The sequence below is a fragment of the Hipposideros armiger genome, unplaced genomic scaffold (assembly GCF_001890085.2).
Source record: "Hipposideros armiger isolate ML-2016 unplaced genomic scaffold, ASM189008v1 scaffold_142, whole genome shotgun sequence".
Taxonomy (NCBI): domain Eukaryota; kingdom Metazoa; phylum Chordata; class Mammalia; order Chiroptera; family Hipposideridae; genus Hipposideros; species Hipposideros armiger.
The window spans coordinates 2,945,340-2,960,108 of record NW_017731492.1 but is presented as its reverse complement, the minus strand read 5'-3'; the positions used below and the strand labels follow the sequence as shown (position 1 = coordinate 2,960,108).

Below are 14,769 nucleotides of genomic sequence, written 5' to 3'. Positions count from 1 at the left end.
CTAAAAGTTTTCCATACTTTTTCTTGTTATATAGGTGGCTTAATAATCCAGACTAATTCCATCTCTTTCAGACAGAAAAAAAAAATGTAATATCAAGATGCTAAATCTCAGTAGTATTCTGTGAAAAGCTTAAAATGTATCCAATGGATACATATATTTTACCTCTGAAACACTAGAATTATAGACTGTTTATTTAGTACAAAAGTGTTAATGGATGAGTAGTTATAGCTTTGTTGTATCTTCCACAGGAGGAATTTCTTGTTGACCACTGGCTTTTACTCATTTCTTGCCCATCAACCTATAGTCACAGAGGATTGAGCATCTCCCCTGGGCCTCAGTTAGCAACTCTGTGGAAAGAAATGGTGTACTGAAGGAGAATATGAGAAGTACCCAGGCTTATTAAGATTTACCTTGGCTAGGTAGACTACTGTTTAGGTTGAAGGGGGGTGGGGGAACAGAGTAGAATGAAGATGAGAGGATCTAGAAGAGAGACTAGAAAGCATGATATGTGCCTGGTAAGAATCCAAATAATATGTTCCTTTTTCTATCAGCAAGGTATCGAGTCTTCATCTGTTTGTACATTAGGTTATGAACAGAAATTGTAACTTTGAATTGGTGACTCTGTAGATCCTGTCAAAGTCCTAGGCATGAAAATAGGTATTTGATAAAGACTATTTAAGGAACACACTATTTCTTGTCCTTGAGAGAACATGTATCTGAGGCTTGACATTAGGTACAAAAGACACACACACACACACACACACACACACACACACACACACTTATCAACACCATCACTCTGTTAATTTAATCATCTGCTTTTGGCTTTCATTGAAAACCGATAGAATATTTTTATGAAGACTATTTTTTGCACTTTTTACAAATTCACTGTTCAGATATAATTTATTGTCCTTAACTCTTGTTTTGGTATCCATGTGATAAATTCCTTTATAGTCATTAATGCCCAAAACATTGCCATTCTTTCAGTGACTTTTGTATTTTATGTTGCCTACGAATAAAAATTACACAGCCTCACTTTTTACCATACTTGCCTCACTTTTGGGAGCTCAGATCTAAATTTTAAGTTCAATCATACAAGCTGCATTTTCTTATGTATGTTTCCTATTTTGTATGATTTTAATTATATATTTCTGTTGTGAGATCTTTGTTTTATACCTTTCTTAACAAAATAAACTGCAAATGAATGAAATATATATTTTAGTGTGTGTCAGTAAAGCTTGTCGGTTTTGTGTATGTGCTGGTGTCACTGTGTTTAGTTTTGTTTTAAGAAAAAGAAGAGAGTCTCTAAGTGGCAAATGAGTTGTAAGAGTAGTAATAGGTTATAGCATAAAACTCAGTAATAATTTGAAAGAAAACATAGGTTAGAAAATGCTGCTTGCCTCATTTGTCTTCAATGTTCCAAATTTAACAAAGTAACCAGATTATAACAGAATAAAAAAATTTCTTTCTAAACCCATCAGCTACATATTTATATGGGATTTTGAGATCAGAACATGCTGCAATAACCCTAACTTTCAGATTGCATTTTCAGTTGAATAAGATAATAATAGTGTCGGGGGGTGAGGGGAGTTTAGATTAGTTTACAGGCTGGAATGAATTGGAACTATAATTTCTTATTTGATCTTGTCAGTCAGCCCTGTTCATTTTGATTCATTTCTCCCATTTAGACACTAGATTAATCTGAACCATATCAGTTACTAGGAAAGTCTGACTGCTATGTAATTTCTCCAAGGTTTATTAATTCAGGATAATACACATGGAAGCTCATGCAAGAGTTCCTACCACTTGGCTTATCCATTTAATTCCAACACCAACAGAAGGGAGGTACCTTGAGAACAAAACAAGGAACCTGGAGGTTGGTGTTAAAATATGTTTGTTGCATCCCTTTAAAACTCACAAGTCAATTAGCTACACATAACACATTTCTTTCTCAAGACACTTATCCAAATGCTACTATAAGCTGATGCCTGCACATGGCACGCATATGAGAAGACATGCAGCCTTGATGGCTCATCTCACAGGATTAATTCAGCATATAGCTTGGTAATCAAGATGAAGACAATCAAAACTCATCCTATATCCTACTCACACATCATATGTTAATTAGCATCTAATATGGAATTCTGCAACCATATTGGGCACATATCAAAATGAAAATTTAGGGCCGGCTGAGTGACTCAGTTGGTTAAAAGCTCGCTCAAGAGTTTGAGCTCTGAGCAACAGCAGTTCGATTCCCAGCCTGAGCTGAGCAGCCGCTGAGCTGCCAACCGGTGGCAGGATGGCTCAGCTTAAAAAAAAAAAAATGAAAATGTATATTGCCATGGATAATGGGTTTCAGCCAATAATATTAACCATGTATCTATGACATTAAAAATGTGTGTTGCCTGATTACTTAAAGATACTCTATGGACATAGGAGAGAGAGAGAGAGAGAGAGAGAGAATATGAGTATTATGCTAATCCATATTTTCAGAACTGGTAATTTATAAGCTAGCAGTGACATCATCAGGACGGCCACATATGTCATTTTTGGCATCAGTCCCCTCACAAGAAGACCAAATAGCAACTATTGATACACAAGACATCATTGTGAAAAATCCCAGAACATGGGATGAGGCTGAAACACGCCCCTGAGCCACAGAGACGGAGGACTGAGGAGACAGGTAAGAGGAGCAGCCGTACTCTGACCAAACCCCCCGCCCCCAGTCGGCACGGCACAGTGCCTCACCAAGACGAACCACCTGGGCCTATGGTGTCTCCAGTGAGGGGGAAAGATTCCAAGGAAGCACATGGCATGGTGCTTCCCAGGAGGCCCACTTGGGTCTCACCTCGCAAGGATCACAGGGGAAATCTCTGGGGCTTGACCACTGAAGATCAGATGGAAACAGAAAAGACAGAGCAGGGAGTACAGCAACCAGTGCTCAGATGCTGACAGACCTCATTTCTCCTCCTCAGAGCTGCAACTGAGAGGAGATCCCGCCAGCACCTCTGCCCGCGTGCTGAGAGGAGGAAGTGGCCCTGTCTGGCTAGGGAGTTCAGTGGGCAGTTCTGCCTGGTTCCAGTCCCCAGCCCACGGGGCTGTACTGATCTTCGAGACTGCTCTACAGGCCAACCTGGGCAGAGAATCAAATTTGAAGCCCCACCTATTATTGAGCATAATAGCCTCCAGTCCTGCCTGACCAAGAAGTCTAGCCAGAGAAACTAGGCAGCCAAGTAGCCCATTGTATAGCCATGTCTGCAGCACCAGTGCCTAAGAATAGATCCCAATCTGCAGCTCTGTTGATCTGTAGAGCCAACCCAGTAGCTCTTACTGGAGCTCAGTGGATAGTATTGCCAGATTCAGGTCTCCAGCCAGCAGGCCACTGGCAGCATAGCCTAATCTGGGCTCAAAGCAATTTCCCAGCCCTGCGCAACTGCTGAATACAGCCTCCAGTCCCCTGCAATCAGGAAGCCTGACCAGAGAAGCTGGGTAGCCAAAGAGCCCATTCCACAGCTGTGCTTGGGCAAGGAATTAAGCCACCAGCTCTGCCCAGCTGTTAAGTATAGCCTCTGGCCCCATATGGCATATTTTACAGAAACAGAAAAAAAGCAATCCTAAAATTCATATGAAACCAAGAAGACCCCAAATAGTCAAAGCAATTCTGAAAAAGAAGAAAGGTGGAGGCATCACACATCCTGATTTCAAACCACATTACAAAGCAAGAGTAATTTTTAAAAGTATGATACCGGCATAAAAACAGACACATAGATCAATGCAACAGAACCAAGAGCCCAGAAATAAACCCTTGTATATACAGTCAACTAATATTTGACAAGGGAGCCAAGAATACTCGATGGAAAAAAGACAGTATTCAATAAATGTTGTTAGGGAAACTGAATAGTCACATGCAGAAGAATAAAACTGGACCCCTATTTTACAATACTCACAAAAATTAACTCAGAATGGATAAAAGACTTAAATGTAAGGCCTGACTTCATAAGTCTCCTAGAGGAAAACACAGGGGAAATCTTTTTGAAATTGGATTTGGCAATGATTTTATGAATATGACACCCAAAATCCAAAACAAACACGTGGGAGATTACATCAAACATAAAAGCTTATGCACAGTTCAAGAAACATCAACAAAATACAGACAACTTATGGAATGGGAGAGTATACTTGCAGATCACATATCTGATAAGGGGTTACTATCTAAAATATATAAGGTATTCATACAACTCAATATCAAAAAAAAACAAAAACAAATAATCCAATTACAAAATGGGCAAAAGACCGGAACTGACAATTTTCCAAAAAGACATACAAAAGGCTAACATGAACATGAAAAGTTGCTCAACATAACTAATCATCAGGGAAATGCAAATCAAAACCACATGAGCTATCACCTCACATTTATTAGAATAGTTATTATAAAAAAGAAAAGAAATAACAAGTGTTGGCAAGGATGTGAATAAAAGTGCACCCTTGTGCACTATTGATAGGAGTGTAAATTGGTACAGCCACTGTGGAAAATATTACGGAGGCTCCTCAAAAAAAGACATTTTTTTTAGTACCAGAAATATCTATGATGGGCATCCTTTTGTATAATCTTTGCATTTACATTCCTAGAAGTGAAATTAATGGATTTAAAAGCTATATATTTCTTTCGTAAATAGATTTGTTAACACAAGCTAAGTAGAGATATAATAGCCTATAGAAAAATAGAGACTACAAAACCAGTCAATCAACAAAATTAATCTCATTCTACCATGATGTAACATTGAGAAAAGAAAATCAATAACACACTTCATTATTTTCTTTTTTAAAATTATAATTTTTCCAGTAATATAGTTTCCTGTGTCACTTCTAGGCTTCAAAAATACTTTTAATAAGTGCTAATTGATATACTGTAGTATAATATCCTTCTTTAAACAGCCCATTCTGAATTAATTTAATTTACACTGTTGAATAATGTATTGAAATTGTGTTCAGGTAGGGTTACTATGGAAAACTACCAGCAATAATAGAAACAGTAAGTGTTTGAATGTAAGATGATAATAAACTCTTACAGCACTCCAGGATTCCAATTTCAGAGACTTAACATTATCACTCATATGCATAAACATAAGTATTTCTGTCATTGTAAGCCCATAAGTTGTATCCTACTGTGGTAAATGTAAATGACACTTACAATCATGTTTAATCCATACTCATACTATAATTACCATGAAACACACAACAAACTATTTTCAGGAGAGAAAACGCTCCATGTCTGTTATTGAAAATGTCTGCTCTCTATAAGGGAATGGGTTTAAGGGTCCAGTCGGAGGGTCATATTTATAGCACAACAATAAATCCCGTTTTTCTCACATTAAGCAACACTGAATTAGAAGTTTTAGTTAGATTTCTCAACTAAAAATAAGGGCTTCTCTTTCAAACTCTGATACATTATATGACTGATTGAACTCTGAATAGATTTTTAAGAATTAAAGAACTTTCATTTCATAGAAAACAATTTAAATTGGGTAACCCAGGTTAAATTACTTTAGAGATTTTTTTTTCATTCTGCACTGGGAAACAATCAAGTTACCTGCATATTAATATTTGAAGACAGTTATCTGAGAATTAGCTTGTATCTGACATTAATGAAACTGAGACATGCTAGTAGATAAGTATACTAAACCATTAATACACTGAGAAAAAATTTCACCAGCTACCCTGTTAAATCTATTTATAAAGTTATCAACCCATCCTTTTCTCATTAGGAGACACTAGAAATAAAATTATCTAATTGTATTCTAACTGGAACACTGGTTCTTAGACTAGACGAAGAGGCATCTTATAATTTTCTAAGCATAGCAAAACATTTTACATATACGGGCCAAATCTTCAGTTTGTGAAAAAAATGTAGAATTAATTTATCTGAATTAATCCATCAAAATTTTCTATGAATAACTAAATTATATGCAGCCAATTAAAAATGATAATTTAACATTTAAAAGAGGCAAACTAATGGGTAAAAATGAAGTATTTTAAATGACTTTCTTCTACGCCCAGGTCAGAAAATATTTTTAAGAAGGGTCATACAGTAAGGCTTTGTAGACAATGCAATCTCTTTTATAATAACTCCACTTTGTTGTTTTAGCAAAAAGCCGCCATAGACATTGTATAAACAATGTGTTGCAATAAAACTACAGAGGGTGCCAAAAAAAAAGTATACACATTTTCAGAAAGGAAAACTATTAAAATTTTAATACTCAGTATATACTGATAAGAAAAGATGAATACAAGTCATGTTTGACTTCTGCAATTAAAAGAGGTGCTCAAAGTGGTTACCATCAGCATCCAGACACTTCTGATTATGGAGAACTGCTTGAGCAACATTAACCCAAGTGTCCGGTTGTATCCATTTTTTGTCACCTCTGGTATTTGCAAAAACAGGCAGAGGGCTGGATCTGGCACATAGGCCATAGTTTGCCAAGCTCAGGTCCATGCCAACCGATAAACTAAATCTTAAGAGGATATCATTTCCAGTGGCTTCAACATTTTCTCAATGGTAACATCTCTCCTCTATGTAGTGTGACTACTCCTGTAATATACCATCTCAGATGTTCCAAATTTTACTATGTTTCCCAACTAGTAATCTTCAAAAATGGCTGGTGAAAAATCTCTCCCAAAATAGATAATTTGAGTAATTAATAATAATTTTGATAAATTTACATGCCACATGCTCAAGACCTCTGGCTTGCAATAAGTTATCAGATTTAATAAAAAAATTAAATTCAAACTAACATAAAAATATTGGTAATCACAAGAACATGAAAAGTAGTGTATTCAACATTACTACTGGGAGAAAGTAATTTTCCCTTGCTTCCTGTTTCTTTAATTAGACACCCCCGGTTTGCCAGTCCGTTCTCTCATCATTTATCTTCAGAGGATGGGGATGACTGAATAATCTGATTGGTGGATTTGGGGAAAGAAACTGCACACACAGGGATTAGTATTTTCTGGGTCTGATCTCCTTGGAACACAAGAAGCACACTTTCCGTTCACTCTCTCTGCTCTGTAATAATAAGTTTACTAGGAAAGGTTTTCCCTGTCAGGGGGAGGTGTGTGCCTGAGAGTTGGTGAGAAGTCAGTATTACTGATGACAAAAGTTCTAGGAAGCCTACTATGTCCACACATCTAAGTGAGGCCACCTAATGATCCAGCTTGCATCAGTAACTATATAGCATTCGAATATCCTTTATGTTGTATCAGATAGAACTACGCGTATGTTTGGATACAAGTAAAAAAAAAAAAAAAGAAGTATGTGTTGTGGGGTAAATCGTATCTTGCAAAAATTCATATGTTGAAGTCTTAACCTCCAGTACTCAGAACGTGACTGCATTTGGAGATAGGGCCTTTAAAAAGGTAATTAAAGTAAAATGAGGTTATATAGGCAGGACCTAATCCAATATGACTGGTATCCTAATAAAAGGTACTGACACGTACAGTGGAAAAACAACGTGAAGACAGCGAGAGAAGGTGGCTGTCTACAAACCAAGGAGACAGGCCTCAGAAGAAATCAACCTTGCCAACACCTTAACATCCAACTTCTAGCCTCCAGAAGTGTAACAAAATAAATCTGTGTTATTTAAACCATCCAGCCTGTGGTGCTTCGTTAGGGCAGCCCTCCCAAACTACTGCAGAGTGGCTTAAGCAAGATAGGTATTTCTTTACTCAGGAAAGATAAAAAAACAACAAACACCTTAGTGGAGATCATGTATAACAGCGTTGTGGAGTCCTCAGAAATGCAAGTTCTTTCCATGTTTAAGATCCAGCCATTGCACTTCAGCCAGGAGGAAGGAAAAATATGAGAGAAACCTGGTCTTCATTCTTGTAAAAATATTTCTGTTTACAAGCCATCGGCAGTACTTAGATACACTGCTACACCTACTTACTGAGAGGGAGATTGGGCAATATAGTCATTATTTTAGGAAGTCACGAGCCCAGCTAAAAAGTTGTTCTCTTACTTAAGGAGAAGGGAATAGATATTGGCAAACAAGGAACTGTCACTCATTTGGATCTGAACCAAGGAAAGGAAGAAGTCACATAATTACCCCCTACAAAGCCAGCGACTTTTAAATGCAGATTTACCCAGAGCACTCTAGGTAGCTCTATGGAACAGGAAAGGAAGTGACATTTGGGATTGCATCAAAGACAGCTAGGAGTGGAAAAAAGTATTTGCATACAAGAAATTACCCTTAAAATTCACAAGAGCTGGCTTTTGAATTGGATTTAAGCATAGATAATTTGATTATTTTGACCATTTTCCTGGTTATTACCATTTGTTAGCTTCAACTCAATTATGTGGTGATACACTTTTGACCATTAAGACAGTTAACATTCATTCTTCTTGTCCACTTTAGTGAAAAAAACAAAGCATGACAAAACAAAACAATCATATGGTCTGTCAGTGTTAGAGCAGCATTTTCAAAGTTGTCTTGTGTCCCTAACCCTAGTCTAAAATCCATAGAAACGAAAATGTATTGATACAGGAATAAGAGAAAATTATTTAGGAAGTCACTATGGATAATGTCACATGAAATAAAGCATGTAAAAACACTTTGATAAATATTAAATACTATGTAATATAAAAGACACATTATTAGAAAGCAAGTCAATCATTAGTTTAAAACAAGTCATAGAAAGGCTTTTCCTGGATAAATGATACATTATGAAAGTTAAAATGTTCTATTGTGTTTTGCAATTAAATGCAAAGTTTCTTTGTGGAACACAGTCTGTTGATAAGTAGTATGTGAACATATTTTTGAGACCTTTAGAGATTAAGGCCATAGGTATTTTAATTAGGAAGTTATAAAAACTATATTTTTTAATTTTATTACTTATTTGACTCTCCTTAACTAATCAAAATACCTCATAATGCTAAAAGCCCCTTTATATTTTCTGTTTTGTGTGAAGAACAAACATGCATAATGATGTTCAACATTAGCTTGAGGTCTTGATGTTCAGTTCTCTATTTTTTATGATTATTGGGTTCTTGATTAAACTCTGTGCCTCCAAAGATACATTTCCTTCTGTTCTGATTTGTAATGAAAAAGAAAACAAAAAAACCGACACTGGCCTTTACTCAGAATACAGCCTTCTCTGGGACCCTGTTGTATAAATATTAACAATCTTTTTCCATGCTATAGTCCAATGTCTAGAGCCCTCTTCCTTTATCAAGGAAACTTCATTTCCCTACAAACAAGGCTTAGAATCCTACCACCTCTGTGGAATCTTACATTGTTTCTCATGCCCTAGTCCACAATGTGCACTGAAAACCAGGGTATTTAACCTGTACAAGTTGCTAGTCAAAGCTTCATGTGCTTTTTGATAAAGAGGAAAGTAATTGAAGAGAAACAGCTTTACTCTGTAATGGCCACACTTACAGTTGACACAGGAAGCTGTCGCCACAGCAATTCTAATGCTTTCTGGACACTGGTATTCTGCTTCCTTCCCCGAGACATTTCTCACTGTCACTTGTTGCAACTGTCACTACAGTCTAAGTGCACAAACCCAGCGTATCTTGGGAATTAATAAATGCTAATGAATAAGACTTTTGTCTTCCATTCCCACTGATTTGTCTTCCATTCTTTAACATCTGCACAGCAGGTGATGGCAGGCTATTAAAGCAGACATGAGGTTGAGTAATATCAGGGGCTGACAGCACCGTGATCTCCTTTCTTGGATTTGTTCTTTGTGTATTCATAGAAATAAATGATCATTTTTGACAGCTATTATCCACGCTTTACATAATTTAATAGCGTGTGGAAAAATTTTTATTCTCTTTCCATTTAGGAGAGAATAGATAATCAAAATGTATGAGAAAGTCAATTGAAGAGTGACTTGTTACAGACACCTTAAACATCATCTACAGTGTTCCTAACTATAGACTGATTTTCTTCTGTTTTACAGACATTCTGATCAAGTCCTTAGTAAAATACCATTTCATGAAAGTGACAATCACGTTTTCACAATAAATATAACCAACGATCAATCTTTGAAAAAATGAAATTTTCCAATGTAATTCTCTCCTACTATAAGCTAAGGGACTTAAAACTCTCTGGGAAAGAAATTGCTTGACTTCTACATGTTTTCAGAAAGCAATGTATGTGAAAAAAGAATACCCATAATTAGTCATAAAATGTTAATCCTCCTCCTATATACTGTTAAATATATACACATATTAAAACTGTCAGTTATAAAAGGAGATAATTACAAAAATGTAATTGTTATGGTACAAAATTTAAAACACGGGGCTGGGCCAGCCAAGTGGCTCAGTTGGCTAAGAGAAGGAGCTCTGAGCAGCGGAGTCACAGGTTCGATTCCCACATGGGCCAGTGAGTTGCTGGCCCCAAACTGAGTTGCTGCTGAGCTGCCAACGGTGGCAGGATGGCTCAGCTGGTGAGAGCATGTGCTCCTAACAAAAATGTTGCCAGTGCGACTCCCTCATGGGATGGTAGGCTAAGCCCCCTGCAACTAAGATTGAACAGGGCACCTTGAGCTGAGTGGCTGTGAGTTGCGGACGGGCCCAGGTGGTGACTGGACTTGGAGCTGAGCTAGCTGTGCCCTCCACAACTAATATTGAAGGACAACAACTTGGCTGTTCCCCTTCCCCGATTCCCCAACACTGTTCCTCTTCGTAATTCCCCAATAAAATCTTTAAAAACAAAAAACAAAAAACATGGGCCTGTTTTTCTAATATTGGAACAAAAACGAGAACGTGGAAAAAAAAACAGATTATACAGTTTTATTAAGATTAAATTCAGAAAAAAAAAGAGCTTTGTACTTATTAAGAGTTTTGTACAATTCAAGCACCTGCCAAATACTTACTTAAAAAATCACTCAGATATTAAGCCATTAAGAATGCCTGAAAATGATCCCCAAATCAGATATTATACTGGTGTAATATTTTTAAAAATATAGTAAAAATACAAGTTTATATTACATGTAAAAGACTTTTTCTTAATAATATTGTTAGCTATAGATTAAGCGAAACTTAAAAACACCGATTTTTGTTTTTGAAAACTGTGATAGCCAAAAAACTACAAATAAAATGGAAGAGAAGTTACCAGGCTATATTTTGAGGCAAATTTATCTTTTTAAAAATGTTTTTACCTATAACTATATAAGAATAATATAAATAAGTACACTTGTTTAAAAAACAAAACAACTAGGAACAGTCTAAGGAAAATATGAGAGGAGAAAGATTAAAGATTGAAGCAAAATAAATAACTTAAAAAAGAAACAAATATGACTTGAAAAAATTAAATCAGAAGGCTTGTTTTTTTGAGTGAGGAAATTAAATACATACCATTCTGGCAAGCACACAACAAAAATATCAAATATTTCAAATTATTGAATAAATATAATGCAATTCCAATTAAAATACCAGCAATGTATATTTTTTTCTTTGAGGAGCTGTTGAAGCCTGTACTGCTTTGCCTTACTCACTCTACACCGCTGATTCCTGAAGAGGGTCATTGTGTCCTGCTGGGCCTGCTCGTTTCTCTGGAGATGAACTGGCAGCCCTATGCTACGGTGGTTCCCACGTGCCTCTCTCAGTGGCTGCAGGAACGCTCCCACGCTCATTGGCGCTGGTGTGCTCTGGGATCCCGACCCAGGAGCTGCACTGCCTGTGGTCCTGGTGACACAGGATGGGCTGACAGAGACAGAAGGGTCAGGCACTTGGAAGCATTTCTGCCATAACTTCAAATTTTAATTGAAATTTTGGAATATGTTGAGTGAAATGAGCTACTGAATCCACTTGCACAAAGTCTTAAGGATAACCATGTGTCTATGTTTTCAGGTTGAATTTCCAGAACTAAACAGATTCTTAATTAGCATAAACTGAACAATGTATGAACCCCTTATAAACAGAAACTACAAAAAGTAGAAAGGATTCGGGCCGGCTGAGTGGCACGATGGTTAAGAACTGGCTTGGAATGCCAGAGGGCCCTGGTTCAGATCCCATATGTGAGGGCCAGTGACACTGCCCTCCACAGCTAAGATGCTGAACAACAACTCAACCTGGAGCTGGGCTGCCATGAGTCGCCAGCGACAGCATAGGCTGCAGCCCCTGTGACAGTGGGTTGCCATGGGCTATCATGTGTAGCCAGCAGCCAGCGTGAGCGGCCCTCAAGCCGCCGTGAGCAGCTGGCCATCCAGAAGCCAGCGACTGATATGCCTCGCCCGGGAAGAGCGCAATGATGGTGCCAACTTGGGCCAGTGAAGCAACATCCTCCACAACTAGACTGAAGAACAAAAGGACAGCAACTTGTCTGTTCCCCTTCCCCCAATTCCCCAGCACTGTTCCCATCCCCCCAATTCTCCAATAAAAATCTTAAATAAAAAAATTTTAAAAAACTAGAAAGGATTCAACCAAACTGGCTACATTTTAGAAAGCAAAACTTGTAAAGTTTCAACAATGTCAAATTTTAAAAATATAATTTGAGAAGGTCTAGCATGTTCAAATCTTGAATTGCATCAAAGCACCTATCTGCAAAGAAACTGATAGTAAATTTCTTCATTTCTAAGGAGAACAAACTTAGGTTAAATCAGCTTAAACTACCAAATCAGAAATTTAAATGAGACGAAGGAAACATAACCCGGTGGAAATGTTCTTAAACAGCACATGATGCTCTGAATTGCCATAGAATCTAATTTCCCTGTAGATGTTTGTCAAGTGAGGAGACACTCACTGATAGGGAGTAGCTGGAGTTTCCTCCTGCCTAAGGATTAAACAAAAAGTCCTCTCAGGGTATCAGACTTAAGACGTTTATGAGCCTATGTTAGGCTGATTTAAGTCATCAGCTCAAAAGAAAGTATGTAGGTCTAGAAGTTGATATTTATGTTATATTCTTGCCTTCACTACAAAGGTAATGAGTGGTGGGTTCTAAGAAAAAGGAAAACCATCATGGAAGGTGTTCGTGATCAATTTGACCATTACTAGAACCCTCTCATGACGACTCAGAACTGTAAGAGAGCAACGTCAGACAATGTGATTATCTTTAATATGGTAAGACATGTTTCAGATTTTTTTCAACGGTTGTATTTTTTTCTCTCAGAATATTATATTGGGTTGTTGGAAAAGTCATGATGCATGTTTGCAAAAGATGGCACTAGCTCATTTTTGGAAGTACTAGAGTCATTTGCATCTATGTTATTGCTATGTCACTTGACAGCTATTTATTCTAAAAAAAAAATGGAGCAATTGGGTTGAGTTTTGGAGATTTCACAAGTTGAAGATGGGAGACCACACTGTGTATTTTTGCCATATTTTACTGTTTTACTTCCATAAAGGGAAGAATGCCTGTCAAGCTTGTGAAAAGTTACATAAAGTTTATGGTGACAATGCTCTACAAGAACGTCAGTGCCAACAATGGTTCACAAAATTCCGTGCTGGTGATTTTGATCTCAACGACGCTCCTCAGTCAGGGAGGCCCACCGAGGTTGATGACGACAAAATAAAGGCATTGATAGAGTCAAACCCACGTTACATGACACGACAGATTGCAGAAACATTGAACATCCATCATTCAAGCGTTCATGACCACCTGAAGAAGCTGGGATACGTAAGCAAGCTCGATATTTGGGTTCTGCATGAAATCAAAGAAGTTCATTTCACGGCGCGTATAAACATCTGCAATATGCTCATTAAATATGAGGAAAACGATCCTTTTTTGAAGCAACTGATAACTGGTGATGAGAAGTGGATTGTTTACAACAATGTGGTGAGCAAACGGTCTTGGTCTCGACGTGATGATTTGCCTCAAACGACATCGAATGCAGACATTCATCAGAGGAAGGTTATGCTCTCAGTGTGGTGGGATTTTAAAGGTGTCGTGTTTTTCAAACTCCCACCAAGAATCCAAACAATCAATTAGAATGTGTACTGTTGGCAACTGGACAGTTTGAACAAATCTATCATCCAGAAACATCCAGAGCTTGTTAATTATAAAGGAGTTGTGTTCCATTACGACAATGCGATGCCACACATAAGTTTGATCACCCGTCAAAAATTATTGGAGCTTGGATGGGATGTGTTGCCACACCCACCATACTTGCCTGACCTTGTGCCATCAGACTTCCACTTGTTTCGCTCTCTTCAAAACTCCTTGCATGGTATAACGTTCAATTCAGATGAGGCTGTAAATCAGCACCTTGTTCAGTTTTTTGCAAATAAAAGACAGGTCTTTCTATGAAGGAGGAATTATGAAGCTCACTGAAAGGTGGCAAAAGGTTATCAAATAAAATGGGCAATATATCATTGATTGGTCTTTGTTCTTTATATAAATATATGACCTTTGAAAAACAGACAAAATACGTCATGACTTTTCTGACAACCCAATAGCTGTGCTGGATAAAAAAAGATGTGAAGGTGATACCATAATAAAGGAAAAGTCTATTTATGATTTATCAGAACTGTTTAATTCTCAGGAAAGTCAGAATTAAAAATTTTTTTTAAAGATTTTTTTATTGGGGAATTGGGGGATGGGAACAGCATTGGGGAATTGGGGGAAGAGGAACAGACAAATTGCTGTCGTTTTGTTCTTCAGTCTAGTTGTGGAGGACGTTGCTTCACTGGCCCAAATTGGCACCATCATTGTGCTCTTCCCGGGCGAGGCAGATCAGTTGCTGGCTTCTGGATGGCTGGCTGCTCATGGAGTCTTGAGGGCCGCTCACACTGGCTGCTTGCTACACACGGTAGCCCATGGCAACCCA

General features: G+C 37.6%; 1 protein-coding gene across 3 annotated transcripts in view; it reads right to left on the bottom strand.

Moving 5' to 3' along the window:
• MARCHF1 (membrane associated ring-CH-type finger 1) overlaps window positions 1-14,769 on the bottom strand; it is a 635,011-nt gene that overhangs the window by 301,147 nt on the left and 319,095 nt on the right. The window lies entirely within an intron of this gene.